Source organism: Aphelocoma coerulescens, chromosome 3, assembly GCF_041296385.1.
Source record: "Aphelocoma coerulescens isolate FSJ_1873_10779 chromosome 3, UR_Acoe_1.0, whole genome shotgun sequence".
NCBI lineage: Eukaryota > Metazoa > Chordata > Aves > Passeriformes > Corvidae > Aphelocoma > Aphelocoma coerulescens.
The window spans coordinates 3,636,201-3,656,890 of NC_091016.1; the positions used below are offsets into that span (position 1 = coordinate 3,636,201).

At 42.3% G+C, this 20,690-nt stretch overlaps 1 long non-coding RNA gene across 4 annotated transcripts in view; it reads right to left on the reverse strand.

The window, feature by feature from the left end:
- Positions 1-20,690, reverse strand: part of LOC138107551 (uncharacterized) — a 48,255-nt gene that overhangs the window by 18,474 nt on the left and 9,091 nt on the right. For 2 of the 4 annotated variants that reach the window (XR_011149579.1, XR_011149580.1), the window contains exons 2-3: positions 17,865-18,036; positions 3,601-3,725 (exon numbers count right to left, since the gene is read on the reverse strand). This is a non-coding gene — a long non-coding RNA (uncharacterized lncRNA). Of the gene's footprint in view, positions 1-1,470; positions 3,726-17,864; positions 18,037-20,690 lie in introns of those variants that run through there. The other 2 variants (XR_011149581.1, XR_011149578.1) reach the window with 2 other exon arrangements.

A 20,690-nucleotide genomic window follows, 5' to 3' on the forward strand; every position in this document is an offset into this window, starting at 1 on the left:
GAGCATAAGAAACTTGTATTGGGACCTGATGCTGCTTCCCCTACTTGTCCTCAGTTCTTCCATATGCCGTGGAGAGAGGAAGTGCTCAAACTTGTAAATGGGGTGATCTCACCAGAGACAGGTGCTTGAGAGTGACACTGCCACACCCAAACTGCTGTCGCCTTGTGACATTTCACAGCAGGCACAGAACTTACCCCAGTTTCCACCACGGACAGAGGGGCTGTTGTAGTACAACCTTTTTTTTCTCTGAAAAGTAACACAACTGACAAAAGTAGTTTTGTGTCTGGCCTTGAAAAGAAAAGGTGACTTCTCCCATCGTCATCTCTGCAAACTCACTCTGACACCCAAAAGCAAAGCTGGGATATTTCTGGCTCTTGCATCTCTGATAGCAACAAAGACACAGCTTCTTTAACTCTGCTGGAGAGCCACAAAGAACTTTGGCCTCAGGCGACCAGTGCCCTTGGACATTCTCTGCCAGGAGAGTGTGCCTGGCCAGCTGCAGAGGGAAAAGGGCTTTTCCAAGGAGGAATTCAGGCTCTGTGAAACCAGCTGGATAAGGCCTTAAGCAACCTGGTTTAGTGGGATGTGTCCCTGCCCATGGCAGGGGCAGCAGTTGGGACTGGATGATCTTTAAGGGCCATGCCAACTCTTTCACACTCTGTGATTCTATGTCCCTTATTTTTGGTACTATCTCCTGTGCTCTGTTTGAGCCCTGTCCCACAGGCAGCTTCCTCATGGGTATTCCTGGGGAATTCACTGCTGGTTTTCTCATGTTCAGGACTCACTGAAGGGTTTAATACACACAACATTGCCTCTTTCACCATACCATATTTTAAAGAATCGTGGTTCAGTTCTGCTCCTGAACTGTCTTGTGGTGCAGGACCATGGCCTGGCCCCATCCCCCTGTGTCCATATGATTTTCCCTTTGAGCACACTGCTGGTGGAGGCCAGGGTAGAAATTTCCCTCTATTTACAAGGGTTCTGAGCAGCAGCAAAGGACCAACCCCTCTGCATTAGAGACAAAACATGTTTGAGCCCTTCTGTAGCTTGTGAGATTCTTGTTTGCCTGACACTAAAAGAGTCGGTGAAATTCAGGATACAAGGCAAAAATGACATCCTGCCACTTTTCTCCTTCTCTATTCTACTTCTGTCGAGCAGCCCCAGGGAATGCCTCCACTCTCTTTATAAGCTGGAAGAAAGCTGAGGCACCAGCCATGAATTTCTGCAGTGCAAAGGTACTTCAAGCTCCCTCTTTCCCTTCCTGGGCGTGCCGTAGCCTGGTCAGAGTGGTGGGACAGCAGGCAATAGAGCAATGCCAGGCATTCCTGCCAGCAGCAGTTTCTTTATACCTCTGGAACAGCGCAAAGAAATAACAGTGCCACCAGAGGTGTATTTGTGTTCAGCTTCCCCTGTTAACACCCTGCTTTGAGAGCACAACTGTGCATCTTAATGGTCTCTGTATTTTGATCTTTCTTGTTCACTGCTCAAGAAATAATAATATTTTGTTTTCATGGACTTCAATTCAAATATTCTATCCAAGGTGCATACCTGTGAATAGTTTCCCTGTAGGCCAACTCCTCTTTTGAAAAGGATTTGGTAACAAGTGGAATGGACTGGCTGATTCCCAGCCAATTATTTATTCAGAGAAACTTCTCCTGCTTGTGAGCAGACTGCAAAGTCCTCAGGTCTGTTTCTCACTCAGAATTATTCATGGCTTTTCTCAGTGACAGATAGTTGGTCGGCAAAAATGTGCATTTCACAATTTTTCACCCGAAGAAAGCTCAATCACTCAGGGATCTGGGAACGTGACAATCCATACAAGAAATACAATGCTGTGTTGCACTTTGGACACTGACACAACACAACACTCCTGGAAAAAGAGCTAAAGATGCTCAGATTCTAGGAAAAACGTTCGTTTTTTAGTCTTTACCTGGACAGCTTTGTCCTGTATTTCTGTAAGGGGAAAGTCTGCCAGCAGGATTGTTCCAACAGCCAGAGTTTTTAGATGTCGATAGTTAATCCCAGTACCCCAAATAGCAGATATCTGACACATTTTTGGCTGTGGAGGGTGATGAGCTATCAAGAAGAAAACTGAATTTCTTCTCCAAAGGCAACCTCTGACCCAAGACCTGTTGCTTTTTTCAGACATGTCATCTCATTAACCATAAACATGCATTACATTGTTCTTTTCCTTAAAAAGGTACTGAAAGATCTCCATCCCAGTGAAGTCCACCACAAATCTGCCATATAGTCCGTCTAGGTAATGATATTTTTCTTACTCAAAAGTGGACCATAAGTACTATCATCTTTGATATGGTACCTCTTACACAAATTTATCCTGCATATTTTTATTTCTCAGCAATAAACATTTGGAGAGTTTGTCTTTACAAACTGCTATTTCACCAAGCTGTATATTCACCCAGACATAATTTGTCAGTCCCTTTGTTCACTCCACAGCATCCAATTATCCTCTGAACTCCTTCACAGGGACTTAATTTCTCACTTTGGCAATTCCTACTGTATTTCAGCTAACCTTTGTGCCCAGGCTCTCTACGATCTGTTAACGGCTCTGGTCTTTAAGAGCTGCAGACCCACTGACAATTCCCACCATGTCCCTTCCCTGTGGCACCAGGGCCTTCCTGCCCAGCTGTGCACTTGTCTTCCTCACCTGACTTCTGCTGCATCCCCACCTTTCCTGAATCAAGAGTTTTTCTTGCTCTCTATTATTCTGCCCCACAGGTAAGATCTGATTGAGTCGTGTTTATTGGTGCCTGGTGCCCTCCACAAACCTTTAGATTTTCCTTCTCACAAATGCTGGGCTACAGTCACACGTTCCCTGTAACCATGTGTTACATTCAGTCTATTTTTATTTAGCAGGAATGCTAGCACTGACTTGGAATTGCTCCTGCTCCAGCACCAGGGGAGGAGGGAGAGAGAGGATGATTTTGCAATTAGCAATGCCCAGCTCTGCTCCTCCTCAGGAGTTGACCAGCTGCTGCAGCAGCAAGCCAATACTCAACATTTGGAAAACCTCCCTGGATTTTCTTCCCTATCCTTCCAACAAGTATAACTGGATACAGAATGATTTCCAAACAACTTCATTGTGTAAACCTTGAGAAAAAGAGAAATATTTTAGATAATGATCAATATTTTGAGGGGGGAAAAAAATCCTAACCCTCTAGAAAAACTGGCAGAAACCCCCTACCAACTACTTGGATTAGGATAGGGAAGATTTCATTTATTTGAGGCCCCAATATGTTGTGAAGTCATCCTTAATTAAATGGCTTCAGCTTTAAGTATTAATCCACTTTTTAAAAATACTGCTCGAGTGTTTTGAGTCCGTTTTGGACACGCCTCTCTCAGCCCTCCCCAAAGAGCACCTGTTCCACTCTGGCTGCGATGATGTAAGGCAAGATCCGTATGTTAAATGCGAGGGTGTCCTCTAGTGGCGGCAGGGCTGGATCTTTTCCATGGGACACAAGCAATAATCCACGAGGAAAGGATCCAGGCAGGCTGATCCCTGTACGTTCGGTGCCACCCCCAACGCAGGCGTTTGGTCTTTATGCAACGTTTTTGCTTTCTTCTTGCACTTTTACTTACTTTTCTTTCCTACTTGCTTCATTACGTCCTGTGGGATTTCTTTTTCACTCCATAACATCCATACAGAAATAGCAACTACAACTTTCCCTGAAGACAGTGGTGGGTTTAGGAGTTGGTGAAGTCATCTGAAAACATCAAAAATCAAAGTGGAATAGTTTAATTTTGAAATCTGATGCCACTTCCACCAGAAATCTGCACTTTGATTTTCACCAGCGCAGAGTAAGTCATCAATTCACAGTGTTCAGTACCAAACTGCAAACCCTGCAGCTTCCTGTCCTTTCCTCCAATTCAGCTACAGGACAGCAGTGCAACACTGGGGGCTCAGGACACACAGAAAATACCACATTCAATCTCCTCAACAGCATTTCTCAGAATGCCTGAGCTCTCCTGAAACTAATTTCACACGGCAGGTGGCAGTAGGTTGTTCCACTCATTAATTTTCATTGATAATTAAATTATTATTTTTAATATAATTAATTAAGCCCTGGTAGCACGGGTCTGGTTCTGTTCTCAAACGATTTATCTTGTGTAAACCTTGCAGACATTCTCACAAAGATTCATGGCCCTGTTTGTGTGTCTGTATAGGAATATAAAAGGACTGACAGCTGCTCTTTTTGTGCTCTGCCATCCTGTGGATTTGTTGGCGTTTAATCAAAGGAAAAGATTTCTTTCTATATGTTGCTACAAAATAGCAAGAGGTGATACACAGTAATTACAGATGAGAGACTGAGCAGCACAAAAGGAAGGAGAAATCCATCTCTGCTCTTTCCCCTGTTCTGCCTTTTCCTTCCAGGGAGAGAGTTCAAGGAAAATTTGATGTCGTTTCTTCGGGGCAATAAAGACCAGAAATCTTGCACACAAATCAAGATGCAAATGTGCTTGTAAGTGTTGCTGTGCTGTCAGGGAAGGAAGGGAAAGCACTGGAGCTCCTGGGGGAACAAGGACAGCCCCAAGGGTACCCTGACAGGCAATGCCAGAGGTCACATTCAGGCTGCCCACACACCCTCAAACAAACACATCAAACCACAGCACCTGGAAATTTTTGTTTTTGTGAAGCTGATCTGAAAATGTCCTGTGAACCACGAGAGTCTGGGAAATTTTCCATCCTGCCAGTTCTCTCCCTGCAGTTTAATGCTCTTGCTGCCAATCCACAGTCTACAGAAAACACACTTGTTTTAACCTAAGGCTGTTTTTCAAACCCCTGGATGACTTCAGGTCACCTGAAAGAACTGTGAGGTTTTGTGTGAAGTTTCATTTTTCTTGCTCCAAACAAACTGATGGAAAACACAAAGATGGGCAGAGCAGGCACAGAAATTGATGGACGCAGCCATCGTGAGATGAAAGCTCGGTGATGTGGGAACAAGACTGTGAGGAATGAGTTTGAATGATGTGTTTGGGTGTCAGCCTCCAGCAGATTACAAAGTCCTGCAGTAAATGGGATTCCTTTCACTTCTGACAGTTTGGGGAAAACAAAGGTCAGAAGTTACCTGCTGTTTTGGATACTAGAATAGCTTGCCAGTGGAACATCAGATATTAATGATTTTGGTGTTTTAACCTGATTCAAGCCTTCCACCTCTGCTAAGGAAGCCTCTGCTGGTGTCACGAAGTGTAACTGAGGTTATTGATCCATGACTCAGTTGTGGAACACCAGGAGCTTCCCTCACACTTCTCAGGCTCAGAGGATATTGGGAGCTAACAGCTCCAGCCTCACACTTTTTCTCCCAAAGGATCTGCCAGGGCTGACACAAGCAGGGAACTGCCCAACTGCACTGCCTGGTTCATGCTGACTTTCCAGTATGTGCACATTTCCATCTGACTTAAACCTCCTGGGCATGGTAACATCCCCATGCCAGCACATCTCACTCACTCCATCTACGTGTTCATCCTTCCCTTCTGATTATTTCCAGGTTCTCTGGGACTGTTTCCAATGGATATAATTGTTAGTATTACATGCTAATCCTGAAAGTATATTGCTCTTCCTAATATTCCCAGACCTTAAAACACAGGGTATTTAAAAGAGAAGAAACACAGTTTGATGTCTATATTCTTCTACTTCAGGACTTTTGTAGAAATCTTCTAATTTCCAGTCTCTCATGACAACATGCAGTGGGTAAAGTGCAGAATACTTTTTTAATATAACAATAATAAATATTTTAGTGGTAACTCCTTATTGTAGGACTTAGTTATGCTGAAAAAATGAAGTTACCTCAGTTATATGACTTCAGGTAGAATCATAACATAAATACTTTTGATAGCCAGGTTTTACAGTGCAAGCCAAGAAAATGTTCTATATAAACAGAGATACAAAAATTATTTGTTACTGTCACTGGCCAGTGTTACGTGAACCTTTCTGCATTCTTCGTACCACCTAAGAACAAGCAAAATTCTCCTTTGCCTCATACCAAGTGATCTCACATGGTAGTCATGCTGAATTATGAGCCTAAACAGGCATCAATCACTGTGGAATTCCACAACTCATTAGCTTAAAGGTGGGTAAAATGCTTTTTTTAAAAAAAAATGTGGGGGGAGGGGAACAGAGAACGAGTGAGAAATGTGATGTTATATAATTAACATCAAAATTGCTCATACATATCTTGTTATAGCTCAACATAAGAAAGGATGGCTCTACCAGTCTCTTAAATAAAATTAAAAAAAAATGTTTATACTTAGTAATTCCCATTCATTAATGCTAAGAAATTAGCTTGAAACAGTTCCCAGCACAGCGCTGTTGGCAAAGCAGCTTCCAATGCTGTGAAAATGTTCTATTTCTGTAATGCAATTTAATCGGTATTAATTCACTTCTTATTCACTGAAAGGCCGTAATCACCAGAAAGACTCTTGGTATTCATAGAGGAGCAACGTGTGTAATTCCATCAGAAATGCACTGCACTCCAGGATTCAGGATAGCATAGCTAAAGCCTTCCAAAAATCTGTCCCTTTATACACCAATGTCTTCCAGAACTTTTTGACTCATCTATACTTATCTAGTTTAAGGCAAAGCTTGAGCAAATATTTTTATTATTAAATGACTAAAAGCTCTATTTTTCAGCATAACACCATCCACCAATATAGTTATTTCTCTCTTGTTAAGTCAAATGCTCAACTTAATTAAGGAAATTCTCAGGGAAAATCTGATTTCTGTCAGCCAGTGGCAGGCACACAGGCTCAGAGAAAACAGCTGCTCTTTAACAAAAGTCAGGGCATTTTGCAAGCATTAGACTGTGGCTTTATGCTTCATTTTGCTCTAGCAATCCAGTTTCATTAAAAAATGCAAGTAGGGATGTATTGAGGTACAAATTAAACTGGGGTCAAAACAGAAAAAAACAGAAAGCAGAATTGAACACCTTCTTGTCTCAGGGCAAGTCCTCAAAGGGCTCCTTCTATGTGCTATTTTCTTTCTTTTTGCTAAACCCCCTGGCCTCTACTCACTTGAAAGCTGATGAAGTTTTCAGCTAAGAACCTACTGAGCTGCAGCCTTAAATAAGGCCTTCATCAACCACCTATGAAAAATTCGTATTTCTGACAAACATAATTTGGGTGTCACTTCACCAAGAGAAGAGAATGTCTCTACAGGAAGAGCAACGTTAACAAGTAATCATCATTAAATCTCTTCACTGAGAAACAATGGAAAACTTGCATCTGAACCTGTAATTGATCACTGCCAATTATTTTTTTCCCCCAAAACCTTCTTGTTTCCATTAATGGTAAAGCTGTCCTCATTTTTATGCCACATCCTATTTTCAGGTGTGTGGGCAGCACAGCAAAGCCCACAGCTCTCAACTAGGCACCCCCCAAAAAAGCCCAAGGACAGTTTTGCACAGTGCCAGGATGGCTCTGAGATGATCCCTGTGATGCACGGGGTGTCCCTCGAGGCCCAGCAGCGCGGGGGCCCTCGGAACTCATCCACACAGGAAAACTCACGGAAGTGCAGGAGCCTCTTGCCATTGAGCAGTTTGCACGTTCCTTGGGGCTGGGCAGAGCTGTCTCCCCTTCCACACCGTTACAGTTGGGTCGGTCAGAGCCTCCCTCACACCTTTTTTTCCCTTTTTTGGAACTAAGCACTTCTTTCAAACACAACACCAGCACCTCCCTTGTTATGTGACAGCTCTGTGATAAATCTGCCATGAGGCTGACATGAAGACATGGAAGATTTTGCAACTCCCTAACCCATCTAAGAGGTTTCAGCTCCATCTTTTCACCTCTGAGGAAAATGCCTGAATGGCATCTGCATTTGAAAAGGGGGAAGGGGAGACTCAGCGCTGAGAATTCCTTTCCACACTGTAAAAACCAAACACACCATCCTCAGAATCTGTGAAGAGCAGAGCATACGTGTGTAAAACTCACTAACCCAGTGATCAGGACACTCTCCTAGGAGGAGGAGTTATGTGTCTTTTATAGAAAGCCATGGTTGGATAAAATAAACTAGTCCCTGGAGATGGCACTGAAAAGTCAATGTTTCCTGCCAGATGGTACAACACACACAGGGCCTGTGGGAGCTCCCCCGGCTTCCAGCAGAGCTCCGTGCCCCGAGGACACCCGAAACTCCAGGGAAGAGCACGCGAGCACAGCAGAGCTTCAGTGTTGGGCAGCACTTGGGCTGCCAACCAAAGAGCCTCTGCCTCCATCACAAACACCTCGTGATGCAAAACCAATTGCTACACACACCCCTCACCCTTCAGAGAGACCAAGATACGGATCTGATTCTGTTTTTATTTTTATAGGCCACACAAAATGAAGTGTGAGGAGGCTGATAAATGTGAAGAGCATGGTGCCATGGTTACCAGTGACATTAGATCCCTGGCTGAGCAAACTGCTGCAGGAATGATTTCTGTATAAACAGAATTACTCAATTATGTCAGCTGTGTGTCTATAAAACGTGATGCAATTGGATTTCACAGATGCAGGAGGTGGTTGGTGTTTGCTCTGCCTGCGTGGAGACGCCTCAATGAGCTCTTTTGCTCTACTCAGTGGTCACACTGCTTCCACTCTGACTTCTCTGATCACACCAGCTCTGCCCTGACTCCCAAGAAATGGACTGGCACTGAGCTGACTGAAACTACAACTCTGCTGTATCACTCCAAGCAAAATAAAGTGTGCCAGAAAGAGTTAAATTTTTCTCCTTCTCAAAAGACACAATTTACCTTGCATGATGTAGTACAGGCCAATCAAAGCTCTGGAATTCTGGAAACCTGAGTCATTCCTGTGTCTGAAATTGGAAGCATAGCATGATACTGGTTGCAGTTTGTCTGGCCTAACCATGAGCCAAAGGCAGAGCACATTGCTGGGGCTGGTCCAGCTGAGCTGTGACTACATCCAAGGATGGAGATTTCACAGCTGCTCTGGGCCCCTGCTCCACGTTTTCCCAAGCCCACTGAAACATGATTGCATGGGGTAGGTTCGTAAGCTGAAGCAAAGCCTCATCATCCTGCTTTGCATCTATTTTTGCTACTGCAAAGTGGAAATAATATTATAATAATCTTTCTTAAAGTGGCCAGAGACCTGTTGATGAGAAGCATGGCAATTGTCATTTCCACTTACAAATTCAAACTGAAGTCTGAGAAGAGCAAAAAGTTTAAGTGCAAGCATGCAAAAGCCGTTTTATTCCAGAAGTAGAAGGAAGAGGAATTGATTATGTTCCCAGATCTGATGCCCAGGCCTCTGCTGCAGGTAGCTGCTGCTCAAAGGGGGGAGACATCAGTTTGGACTTTGGGGATTTGGCACTAGTGACATGATTCCAGGAATGAGAATTCTAGAGACTGGAATAGAAAGATATCCCTCTAATGGGATAGAGGTTCCATTCACCAAACAGAGAAATGATCATGGGGTAACAGTTGAGAGACGAAAATTACTGACGATATTTGATAATGCAGCAACAAAATAAATCCTCTATGATTCCAAAGAGAAGGAAGATCCTGCTGTGAGTCAAGCACTTACTCTTGTCTTGGATGCAGGATGATATGAGGTGCAAACTAGTCACAGGTACTTGAACACTGAACTGCTCCATAAAGCTTTGACTTTAGGCATGAATAGAACAGAGCAGCTCAACTTCCAACAGCAGGACAAAGTGCTGAGACCTGACTCTGGCTCTCAGTAAAGGTCAACAGGACAAGCTGTGCCCTTGGAAAATACTGTCCTGAAAGGAAGAATTCATCTACTGCATGCTTGTGTTAAAGCTACACAGCTCACACACACCTGGGAATGTCTGGGGCTCCCCTTCCTTGGTGCCCACAGGAAATGCAGGATATAACAGTGCCTTGGGGGTGAGCAGGAGTGCCTTTGACAGGTTTATTCTGTTTGTATCGCACCCAAACAGCAGCACTGCTGTGAGCAGCCATTGACAGTACCAGCACTGTAGTGGCATGGATTTTACACTCATAAATTACTAAATTGGCCTTAAGCCCTGCTTCATGCCAACACGGCACTACAAATCAAAGGAGACACATCCATCAATGGCTTGTCATTAGCACAATCAAGTGGACCATTCCTACCAGTCTCTGAGATGATGACAGAAATTGTGTTTGAACACAGGAGTAAAAAACCAAAGGTTTTTTTTTTCTGAGATTCTGCCTTAGAAAAGTAACTCTTGATGGTCTCAGACTGATCCAAATATAGCTGATAAGTATTATTTAGTGGGTTTTTACAACCAGTACTCTTTCATATCTCACTTCACATCTCTTTACGATCCTTATCCCTCAAAAGCCTTTGATGCTGTGAAAGAAAATCTCTGGAATCCTCATCTTCTCCTGCCACCTTTCAGCCACTTACTGTCAGATACCCACTGCCAATGACACTCTTGAGCTTCAGATGCTGGTCACAAATTCTGGAAACAGACAAGTTACAGCCTCCCTGCCCCTGCAGCCAACACACAGAATTTACCATTTACTTCCCTGTTCCCTTGGCACATATATACACAACTGCTTAGTCTTTCCTTGTCCCATAGTCACAGCTTCTGCACTTCCTTGTCCTGGGACTGCTGGATACAGTGAATGGCAGATTTATGGGATGATTTATTTGAGGAAAAAATTAGTTGTCATGTATTTGAAGTTTTCTGATGGTCTTTTCATCACTGAGCTAAATGTGGTGGTGTAAGAAAGGTAAGTTCAGCTCACGAGGAGTTATAAGGAAAGATATCAAGGGGAACTGATACTCTTTCAGTAAATTCTATCTATCTAAACACAATTTCAGGTCTGTGAGTGGATGTCAGGGAAGCAGAACAGAGCACAAAAGGGGTCACAGGAGTGCAGGGCTGACCCGCACAACCTCACACACCAACAAATCACTGAGGCACTCAGGTCTTAAACAAAATACTTCACAGCCCTTCTGCAACACTGAGGTGAGACTTGGAAACCAGAAGACACAATTATTCCATTCATGCTTTCATCATCCTTTTCTAAGCCATTTCCACTGCCTTGAAGAGTGAATTAAGGAGAAGAGGATTAAAGATAGAAGAATAATAAAGGATGAAAAAAGGCAAAACATGAAAGGATAGCAATGACACAAATACTCTAATTTCACCTCTCAGTAACAACTTTCATTTTGAATCCTTCACTGACTGGGAAAGGACTATGTTTATTGAGAAAAGTGCTTATATACAATTTGTGGCTATTCTAATTAAATTTTTAAAAACCCAAAAATGAGAAATTTTTACCAAGTTCTATTGAATGTTCAAATTAAACCAAGAAAGTCTTATTGTGTCTATGTCATTATCTGGTTTTTCATCCGAATGGCAAAAAGCTGCAATTAATCCCTGATTTATTTTTCTTTTCCATTTTCTATGGCCTAATGGGATTTAACCACTCAGTTTTATTCCCATACACATCCCCTCTTCTACAAAAGTGCTCCTACCTGCAAGCTCCTCAGGGAGTGCAATGCTTATTCCAGCTGGTGCTATTCCTGAACCTATAGCTCCCTATAATGATTGAGGCTGTTTCAGAATACTGTAACCCCAAAATCAGTGTTGAGTTTCCATAGGTGTCCTTGGTAGCCCCCACAGGTGATTGCTGAAGCAAACTGTAATGGAAAAAGCTGACAAGCACCTGGCATATTCCTGGTGAGAAAAGGGCAAGGAAAGGGCTCACCAAGTGTGCCCAAAAGCATGACTCTGTTGACAACTTCTCCTTTGAGGGTGGAGGCAGCCCATCACTGGGATTAGCTCCTGACCACACTGATTTGGAACATCCCAAACAAGACAAAACAACTTCTTTCCCTCATTTCTAACGTCTTCTGATTTATGTGAGCCAAGCATCTCTTATCATGGACATGTATAAAGACATGCACATGGAAAAGGATTTAGAAAAGCACAGACAACATTTTACCTTCTGAAAGATAAAACAGAATGTGTGTATAAACAAATTCATCTACATTCATGTTCTTCCTGCTTTACACCTGCCCATCCAGGGAGAGGGAGAGCCATGCATGTTGCTTTCATCTTTCATTCCATATGGGAAGCAGTTCATGCATTTTTCTAACTACTTTTTATTTAAGACACATATGCCCTATACTAGCACCAGTCTTCTAAAATAGCCATTTCAGCAACCATGTGTAAAATGTTCTTTTCTAATAAGAGCAGTAACAACAGGATTTGGAGTGTCAGGATTCAAGATAATCTCTTGGCAGAACACTAGGAAGGAATTGTAGGAAACCACACTATAAATCTGGCTGAGGTGCTAAGACATTTTAAATAGTGAATCTACTTAATCAAAGTAGCAATTGTGTCATCTCTCTTTTTTACCTTTGCTTATTTTGGGTATTTCTAATGCACTCACATAGTTGCACTTAAGTGCTGGACAGCAACTGTGTATAGGACTGTGCGAAAAGCACTGATCTCACAACTGCCTCTAATGCAGCTAAAAGCTGCACATTAAAAAATGGGGCAACATAAATGCTTAAAGACCCTAGTACAGTTCAAGAAAGAAAAGGAAAATTAAAGGAAAAAAAAAAAAGAGGCTGTGAGACAGAGAAGTAGAAATAAAAGCAGCCAAGAAGGTGTTGGTTTGAAGGCATTGTGGAGGCACCAAAACATTACCCAGCATAGAGTGAACATGGCAGGGACAAGAAAAAGAAGATGCAGAAGATGCCTTTTCTCACTCATGTTTTACCACTATGACAAAATCGTGGGTCCTACTTGCACAACCTACATAAACTACAAACACACTTCTCATAGATGAACAGAGAATGGAGGAGAGAAGGACATTTTCCTAGGTTGATAAAAATCAGAGTTTGAAACCAGACACTTATTTACACAGCAAATCCTCAGTTTAGAAGAGCTGGATAAGTGCTGCTGCCTTTAATGCTCCTCTCTCATCTCCCAAGAGTAACAATTCAGAGCTCTCACATAACAGTGTGGGAAAAAGGTGCTTCCATCGCTACTCCCACCGTTCTAGAGACAGAATGGAGAAAATTCCAGTAACAGGAAAAAAAAATGTAACATTGCTCTGGGAAAAACATTTACAATGCCACCTATTCTTGGGTGAGAAAGTGGATTGTTTCTTTAGGACTTGCTGCATTTCTTTGTGGAAGCTGTTCACTGTCCCACTTCACTGCACACCCGGCACATCCTCTCTGGATTTTTCTCCAGAACTGGATCCTGGCAGCTCAACAAGGGAGAAAGACCATGGCGTATTGTAGGCCTTGGTAACTGGAGACACCCAAACTCCACCTCCATTTTCTATCCAAAAGGTCACAATTCTTCACCAAAAAATCCACAGAAATAAAGCACTGAGTTTTAAACACTGAAAGCCAAGATTTACTCCTATAAAACTCAGGCACTGAGCAGAAACAGAGCCAATGGGGGAGCAAAAGGTTTCGCTTTAAATACCCAAGAACTGCTCAGCTGGTGAAGAAGTGCAAGAGCAGCTCTGGATTTCAGTGTGCAGCTGTTCTGTGACAGTCCCAGCACAGGCAGATCCAGCCCGATTTCACAGCCAGAGAACCTCAAACGGGGAGGAGCTGGGAGGGTCGGGCACAAAGCAAACCCACTTCCAGAGAATGGGAGATAACACAGGGCACCTGCCTACTACAAGTTCTAATATTCTAAGGAAGCTATCCAAGAAAACCATCAGGGCTTTTACATTTGCTCTGCTGTGCCCCAGGAGGAGCAGCAACACCCAAAAAGGAATTTGCAAAGCTGATTCTTAGTGAGATTTTCTCTTTTTGAAAGGAAAAAAAGGTTAATTTTCAGCAATAAGAATCAAGAACCTCATGGAAAACATTATATAAAGTTCACAGTTTTTTTAAATTTCTATTTACTTTTTTCCCATTAAAAAACAAACCTATGCTCTGGAACATTTTGGACTTCTGAAGTTTTCAGTGGGATAAAACCCAAACTAATTGCTTGATGATCTCTAAGCTTCAAGATCATGTTTCCTTGCACGTGTACAATGAAAAATATTGAATAAAACTTCTAAGAAACCTTTCTTTGCTGGGTACTTAGCAAAATTGATTGAAATTCAAATTTTTTTGCCCACTGGCAAATTCTGATAACTCAGTATCTATTTGCATTCCAAATCAACACGAAAAATCAAAATATTCATAGATTCTCTAAAACAAAATGCACTTAACAATTTTGCCATAGAGAAAATTGACTTTTCAAAGCAATTTGAGTGCTGTTTTTCCTTTCCTGGATATACCTTCTCCTGGAAGTCAGCATGGGGACTTGTAGCCCTGATTTTCCCCAGTGAGATATCATATGCATTAGGGGTTTCCCAACCCCGCCCCCCACCAATTCATGTGCTATTTTTGTCAAAAGAAAAAATAAACGCAGCAGTTACTTAAATCTAGAGCTTTTCCTACCAGAATATTACTACATTTTTAAATTAAGCCCTTAGGTATCAAATAAAATTTGAAGATGAAAAGAAAAATATTTATACCCCAAAGTAGCCAAGTGACCATTAATCATTAAAGCAAAAACCACCTCAAACCCAAATTTAAGTTATTACATTAAAAACTTGAAGCTAAATCTTTCCCCTCTCTCACCACAACACTATTGCTTAGTGCAGACTCTTTCTTTAGTTTTTTCTAGGAAAAAATCCAAAGTAAATGCATTTTTTTTACCTAAAGCAAAACAGGAATGAAGCCAAGTCTCATGTGGTTCATGGAATGGGAAAAACCTTCTCTTTTTTATCTTCTAAACATATTTTTAAGCCAAGTCCATTGGGACAAGCTGCAAGCTCCAATAAATCTCAACTGCCTCCACAGTCCTGCATTTCCCACTTTAGCTCATGCACCTACATTGTCCAAAAGCCTGGGCTGTGTAAAACTCTGGATTATTCTCAGGTAACCGGAATAATGGGAGAAAAGAAGGAACTGACCCACACATGAACCTATGAACTAAGCAGAAGATGTCATTTAATATTAAACTTAATTGCAACACTTGGCTGCTTTTAACAAAGTCAAGCAACCCTGGTTCCCCTGTTGGGGCGATTTGCAATCCAACAGCCAAAGTCACTCACAAATGTGTCAGCACCACCAATTTATTGGGAATGGCTGCTGGAGTCACACCAGTGCCATCTTTCCCCCCTGCCACACTCTGTTTTGAATATGCACATGGACATTAATTACAGCCAGGCAGTGACTCACAACCCCAAGTGACTCTGCTCTCATGGCTGCACAGAGCAGGCCACGCGTGTCCTCACAGCAACAGCCTTCAAACACCACACACAAATCCCTGTTTGGAGTGTCACTTTTAACATGCAAAAATGAGGAAAAAGGATTTGAGGCTTTGTAAGAAGGATTTTTTTCCTAAGGGGCCATTGGAGAAGTGGGTGTAGCACAAGCTTCAGAGCCTACAGCACATACCTTCAGCCAAGCAGAATAAATGACTCTAATTAGCACTGCTGGGGGCAGCAGTATGAGGCAGGCATTTATACACACGGGAAAGCTCAGTTGTGCTAGAGGTTCTCCCTGGCACAAAACAGGAGGTTACCTGTGATAAGCACACAGTAATGGCAAGCTGCCTTTAGAGATGCTTTATATTAACAGCAAATAGTGATTCTCACAGCAGGACCACTTTTTAAACTATCTGAAAGTGCTTTATGTTTAAAAGCACTATGAGCAGACTCAGAAGTGGCTGTTAGGCTGTGCCTAGGACAAACAAAATGGAAAGCAGACACTCCAGGTTGATTGCCATCATATCTGGTCTCCATCAAGAGCCAGAAATTACCTATATTTATCCCATTTTGCATCACACGTCAGTTAATGTATAAATAGAGACAAGTGTATGGGATCTTGTGCTGAACTACACCAGTGAGTCACCAAAGAGGGGGAAGGATAATCTTTTTCTCTTGCCTCTATAGGCAAGGTAGTATTTATCAGCAAGTGAAAAGCAGGGTATGGGCACAGAAAATTCTGATGAGAGAGAGACAAGGCTGGTGAAAAACAGGGGCCCAGATGACCCATGGGATCTCCTTAATTCTGCTGGACAAGGGCCTGAGCAAACAGACTGAGGTGAAAGCTGGCCCTGATTTAAGCACAGACTTGGACTAGAGGCCTCTAGAAATCTTTAAAATTTAAAGTATTCTGTGATTCTAAGAGGCAACCCGGCCCAAAATAGAGAGGCAGTTCTGGGAATCCACAACATCTGAGCATCTACCTGGAACTGTGCTCAGAGTATTTGCTTTTCTTTGAGACCCAGAAATCTTTGTTTTCTTGCTGGGAGACAGTTTTTATGATGCTCTGAGTGACAGAAGTAACATAACCATAAATCTCTCTCAGACTTCAGCAAAGTTGGGTTGTACAGGGACTGCAGAATATTGCACTAGAAGCCTTACAGGGGGTTTAGGGAATAGAGGGGTTAGGAAAAGGGAAAATGCATCCCACTTGTAGCAACATCACTTAAATCCAGTTCTGGTGCTTGCATTTATCCCCACAGTGTTTTCTATCATAAATCAGGTATTATTTTCCTTCTGCACAACAATAAACAATACAATCAGCAGCAACATCTGGGCTCTGCTTTTCTTAATAGCACCTTCATGCAGTTATAATGTAAAACACAAGAACTGGAATTGGAAATGAAACAGAAATGCTAATTTGACACTTGGAACTTTATTACAGCTGCACAATTTAAAGTAATTTTAACTGTAGACTCTTGCTGTTAGGTTATATTTTTCAGTAACACCTTTTTCATCCAGGGATGTTTTCTTCATCATCATCACTGGTGTTTTGGATGGTTTAGACTTACTTTTCCTGTTCTTTTCTTACAGAAGGCCATGGGTCACTTTGAGCCAAGATTTCTCGGTATGCAGTGAGTGTCCCCAGCCACTGTTCCCTGCCATGTTTCAGGATGAACAGAGCTTCTTCCCAGTGAGGTACAGACTGACCTGCAGGGTCCCTGCTGTCTTTCCTTGACCTTTGACATCAGGCCCTTGTAATAAGGCAGGCCAGAAGTTTAGGCATGGCGCCAGGTGTTACCTTCTACTTACGTGACCACGTTTAGAAAGGGCACACGCTGAAACCCCTCATTTTATCATCTCTCCTAATGCTGCTGCGTCACTGGTGCTGGCCTCTCAATGTCTGTGCAACACTTCAAGTAACACTTCTGTAAACTGCCCCACAGTGGTAAAAATGCAACAGCATCCAGAACACTAAGGGGGGAAAGTATAAACCTGCCCTGATGTCAGCTTTGTCTCCCAGACCTCTGGAAAACCACAGAGCTAAAGACACTTGACCCGATCTGTAACTTAACTGCAAATGCAGCTGTGAATGCATGATAGTGCTAAAGTGTTCCTGGCAACGTAAATTCTTTCTTTACACATCAATTTATACCACTTCTACTGCTGGGAACTTCAACAAACCTCTAATTTCCTTTAGCTCAACATTACATTGATCCACAAAGACCTTGGGAATGCTCCCCCTTCTCATTATATTTTTATTTTCCTGGGAAGAGAGAAGGGTTCATGGTCACAGAAACAGTGCACTGCGTTTCCCTTCCAACCTCACTTCAGCAGCCCATGGAAACGCCTTCCAAAGCTCCTGCAGCCAGGGCTCCTGACTGCAAATGCCTCCAGCATCCCTGAGCTGATGGGAAGGCTGGAGAGGGGCCAGCACTGTCCACTGACTCATCACCTCTGTCACTGCTGCTCTCCAGTCAGGCTCAGAGAAAAGCCTGGGGCTTTTGTCCTTGCTTATTTGCCAGCCTCCTCCAAGGAACCTTCTTGTGTGTTCCCTGGGAGCACCTTGAAACTCCAGTGTCACAGTGGCTACAATAGCAATTTACAGTAATTCGGAAGCAAGTTAATTAGCTACAAATACATGCAAAATTCACTTACCACATCACTGAGATTTGTGAAATCTTTGCACCCAGTCTCTTACTCTCTTATTCCTTGTTCTGCCTGATTAACACACGATGCATTTTCGTCTATCTTGAGGTTAGACGCCTGAAGCTTTTCCACAGTAAATTACAAACAATTCACATTTCTTGAGTTAACATTCATTGTTTCACTAGAAAGAAAAAAAAACCAACAAACACTTCATAAGCCTCAGGTCTTTTATTTCCCATGAAATCAAATAATCACCAGTACAGGCTCATCCCAAAATCTCATTTACTTCCATGGGTTTGAAAAAATTATTCCATAAATTTGGGTCAAATGCTGTTTTAAGATTAATAAGTGATTTACTGTTGACCTTGGGTAGCCAGAATTCTATTTTGTATCTCTACCAGGTTAGCAAATTTGAAACAATCCCCATCTGCCATCTACCAGCTAATTATGCCTCTGTTTGCTACCACTAGTTAATGTAACTATAAACTGGAAAGATGTCCATTTAGCTTTACTTACATAATTTGGGAAAATTATTTGTAGCAGGGAAATAAAACCAGAAAGGGACCAAAGGAACAAGGAGGGAACAGGAGGAATTCACTGTCACCAATTTCATGACACAACTGTGCACCTTCCCAGCACCAGTCCCCACATCAGGAACTAAGTGCAGCTAATGCTGCTTATGGATAAAGATGGACAACACTCAGCACTTTATCGGGGGGAAAACATAGGTTTGTGATGTCCACATATGCACTATACACACATGGATTTCTGAATGGAAATTCTGGGAGGAAACTAGGCAGCTGTGCTCAAACCCAAGCTCAGTATCACACTTGTATCAAAACTCTGAATGTGAGCTGTACCCAAAATGTTGCCCATATGTTACTTATTTGCCAAAGGATTTGAGGGAAAGAAGGTTAAGTAGTACATTCAGACAAGCTCTGATAATTCATGTGTGGAGCAGACACAAAATAAGGAACAGCAGTTGTATGGCTGGAGCCTAAGGGGAGAGAGAGAAATGGGAAGAGGGAAGCAAAAGGTCTACAGCTGAATCATGCCTGGTCTCCCCATCTTTCTTGGCTTTGACAGAATCCTCGGATGTAGGAAAAGTTTCATTTGCCAGTTTGTCATTAAATGCCAGCCTGTGCCTACAACCAGTACAAAGAGCAGGTAACTTTCAATAATTCCTACAAAAGAAGGCAAAAATGTTACTGACAGTATCTTGTACATCTCTCTCACCTGATTTTCTGATACTTCCTCTTCTCATGCCCACTCCCCAAAATAAAATAAATTAGAAAAAAAAATCTAGCTATATTTAGAAAGAGTAACAAGCCATTACTGTTTTTCTGACTGACCCTAAACCTCCAACATGTCATGTTCTGTTCCATTCACACAGGTGGGAAGCCACTGTGACACTTCATTCAGGGTGGAATCACACCAGTTTAGAACCGCTGAGCATCATAAATATGACACTAATCAAATGGGTGGGGAGCAGGGGAGAGACCACAGAAAAATGCCACAAAACCCCAATGATTTCTATGAATAAATGCCCAAAATTCAAATTCCACAGCTGGCAACTTCAGAGAAGCTCCTCTGACTCCCTGCAAATTTCTTTTCAGCAGGAATATTAATTAATGTGGGTTGTTTTTTTCTTTGCACACAGGAAATTCCCTCTGCATCTGCCACACAGGGTGATTCTTTCATTTTCAGGAACAGGAATTTAAAGGAATCCCTGAAGCATATCAGAGCTGGGCTTGTGCTAAGTATCAACCGTACTTATCTTTTAAAAGATTTTATTTGTCTTATTTAAAACATGAACAGTGACTCAAGACTTGCTATCATTTCTCCTCTGCATTGCTACCACAACTGAAGAAGTTAATGGAATACATAAAATACCGCAATAAACCCAAGTTTGCCCCCCAGCATTTCAAGTTCCCTTTCTAAATTAGTTCAGGGAAACAGCAATTGGGTCACTCTCATTTTAGATCTCCCAACAGCAAAAAGGCAGATTTCCCTGATTTTGGTAAAGAAGCCTAAATTGTTGGTTAATTAACAAAGCCATTTAACTTTAGAAATCAGTCAAGTCCCGGAGGTGAATGTCAAGGTTACCTTGAGTCAAGAGCACTGTAAAGGAATAAAACAAGGTTTTATCAATATAATGATGGCACAAACATGTAGAAGAATACAGCACTTTACCCCGAACATGAAAGAAAGCATTTCAGAGGGTGAGAGTTGAAAGCAGAGTTGCCAATACCTTCAGATAGTTCTGTCATGATCAGGGCCACAGTGATTACTTTTTCTCTCCCAATCACAGAGGGGAAGATAAAACACACCTCTGATATTTTTTATTTTTCTTTTTAAATAAAAGAAGGGTCATTCAGGTTGAAAGTTGTACAGCTGGTTAGAAGCAGCACAAACATTAGCCACAAAGGAGGATAAGTTTAAACAGAGCCACAGGATCTCACACACTGATGCCAATAAAGCCTCACTGCTTTGTAGCACCCAGGAGAGCAAAACCAGCCAGCTACCTGAGGAATGCACAAATCCCAGGAGCAAACTGGAGTGTGCAAGCAAGGGACAAAACCTCCACAGACAACTCTTCTGGGGCTGCTAAGGGTCTGAATGCCTCACCAAAGGGCTGCTTTTGCTTCTCCCTCGGCAGTCTTACCAAAAATATTAATACTGAAACAGCTCACCAAGCACAACCCACCCAGCCATGCCAAAGGGCTCCAAGAACATTGTGATCTGGGGGATAATAAACAATAACTTAAGGACACACAGAAACACATGGCCTTTTCTGTACAATACTTCTAGATTTGCTAAGGACAATTTTGTCTA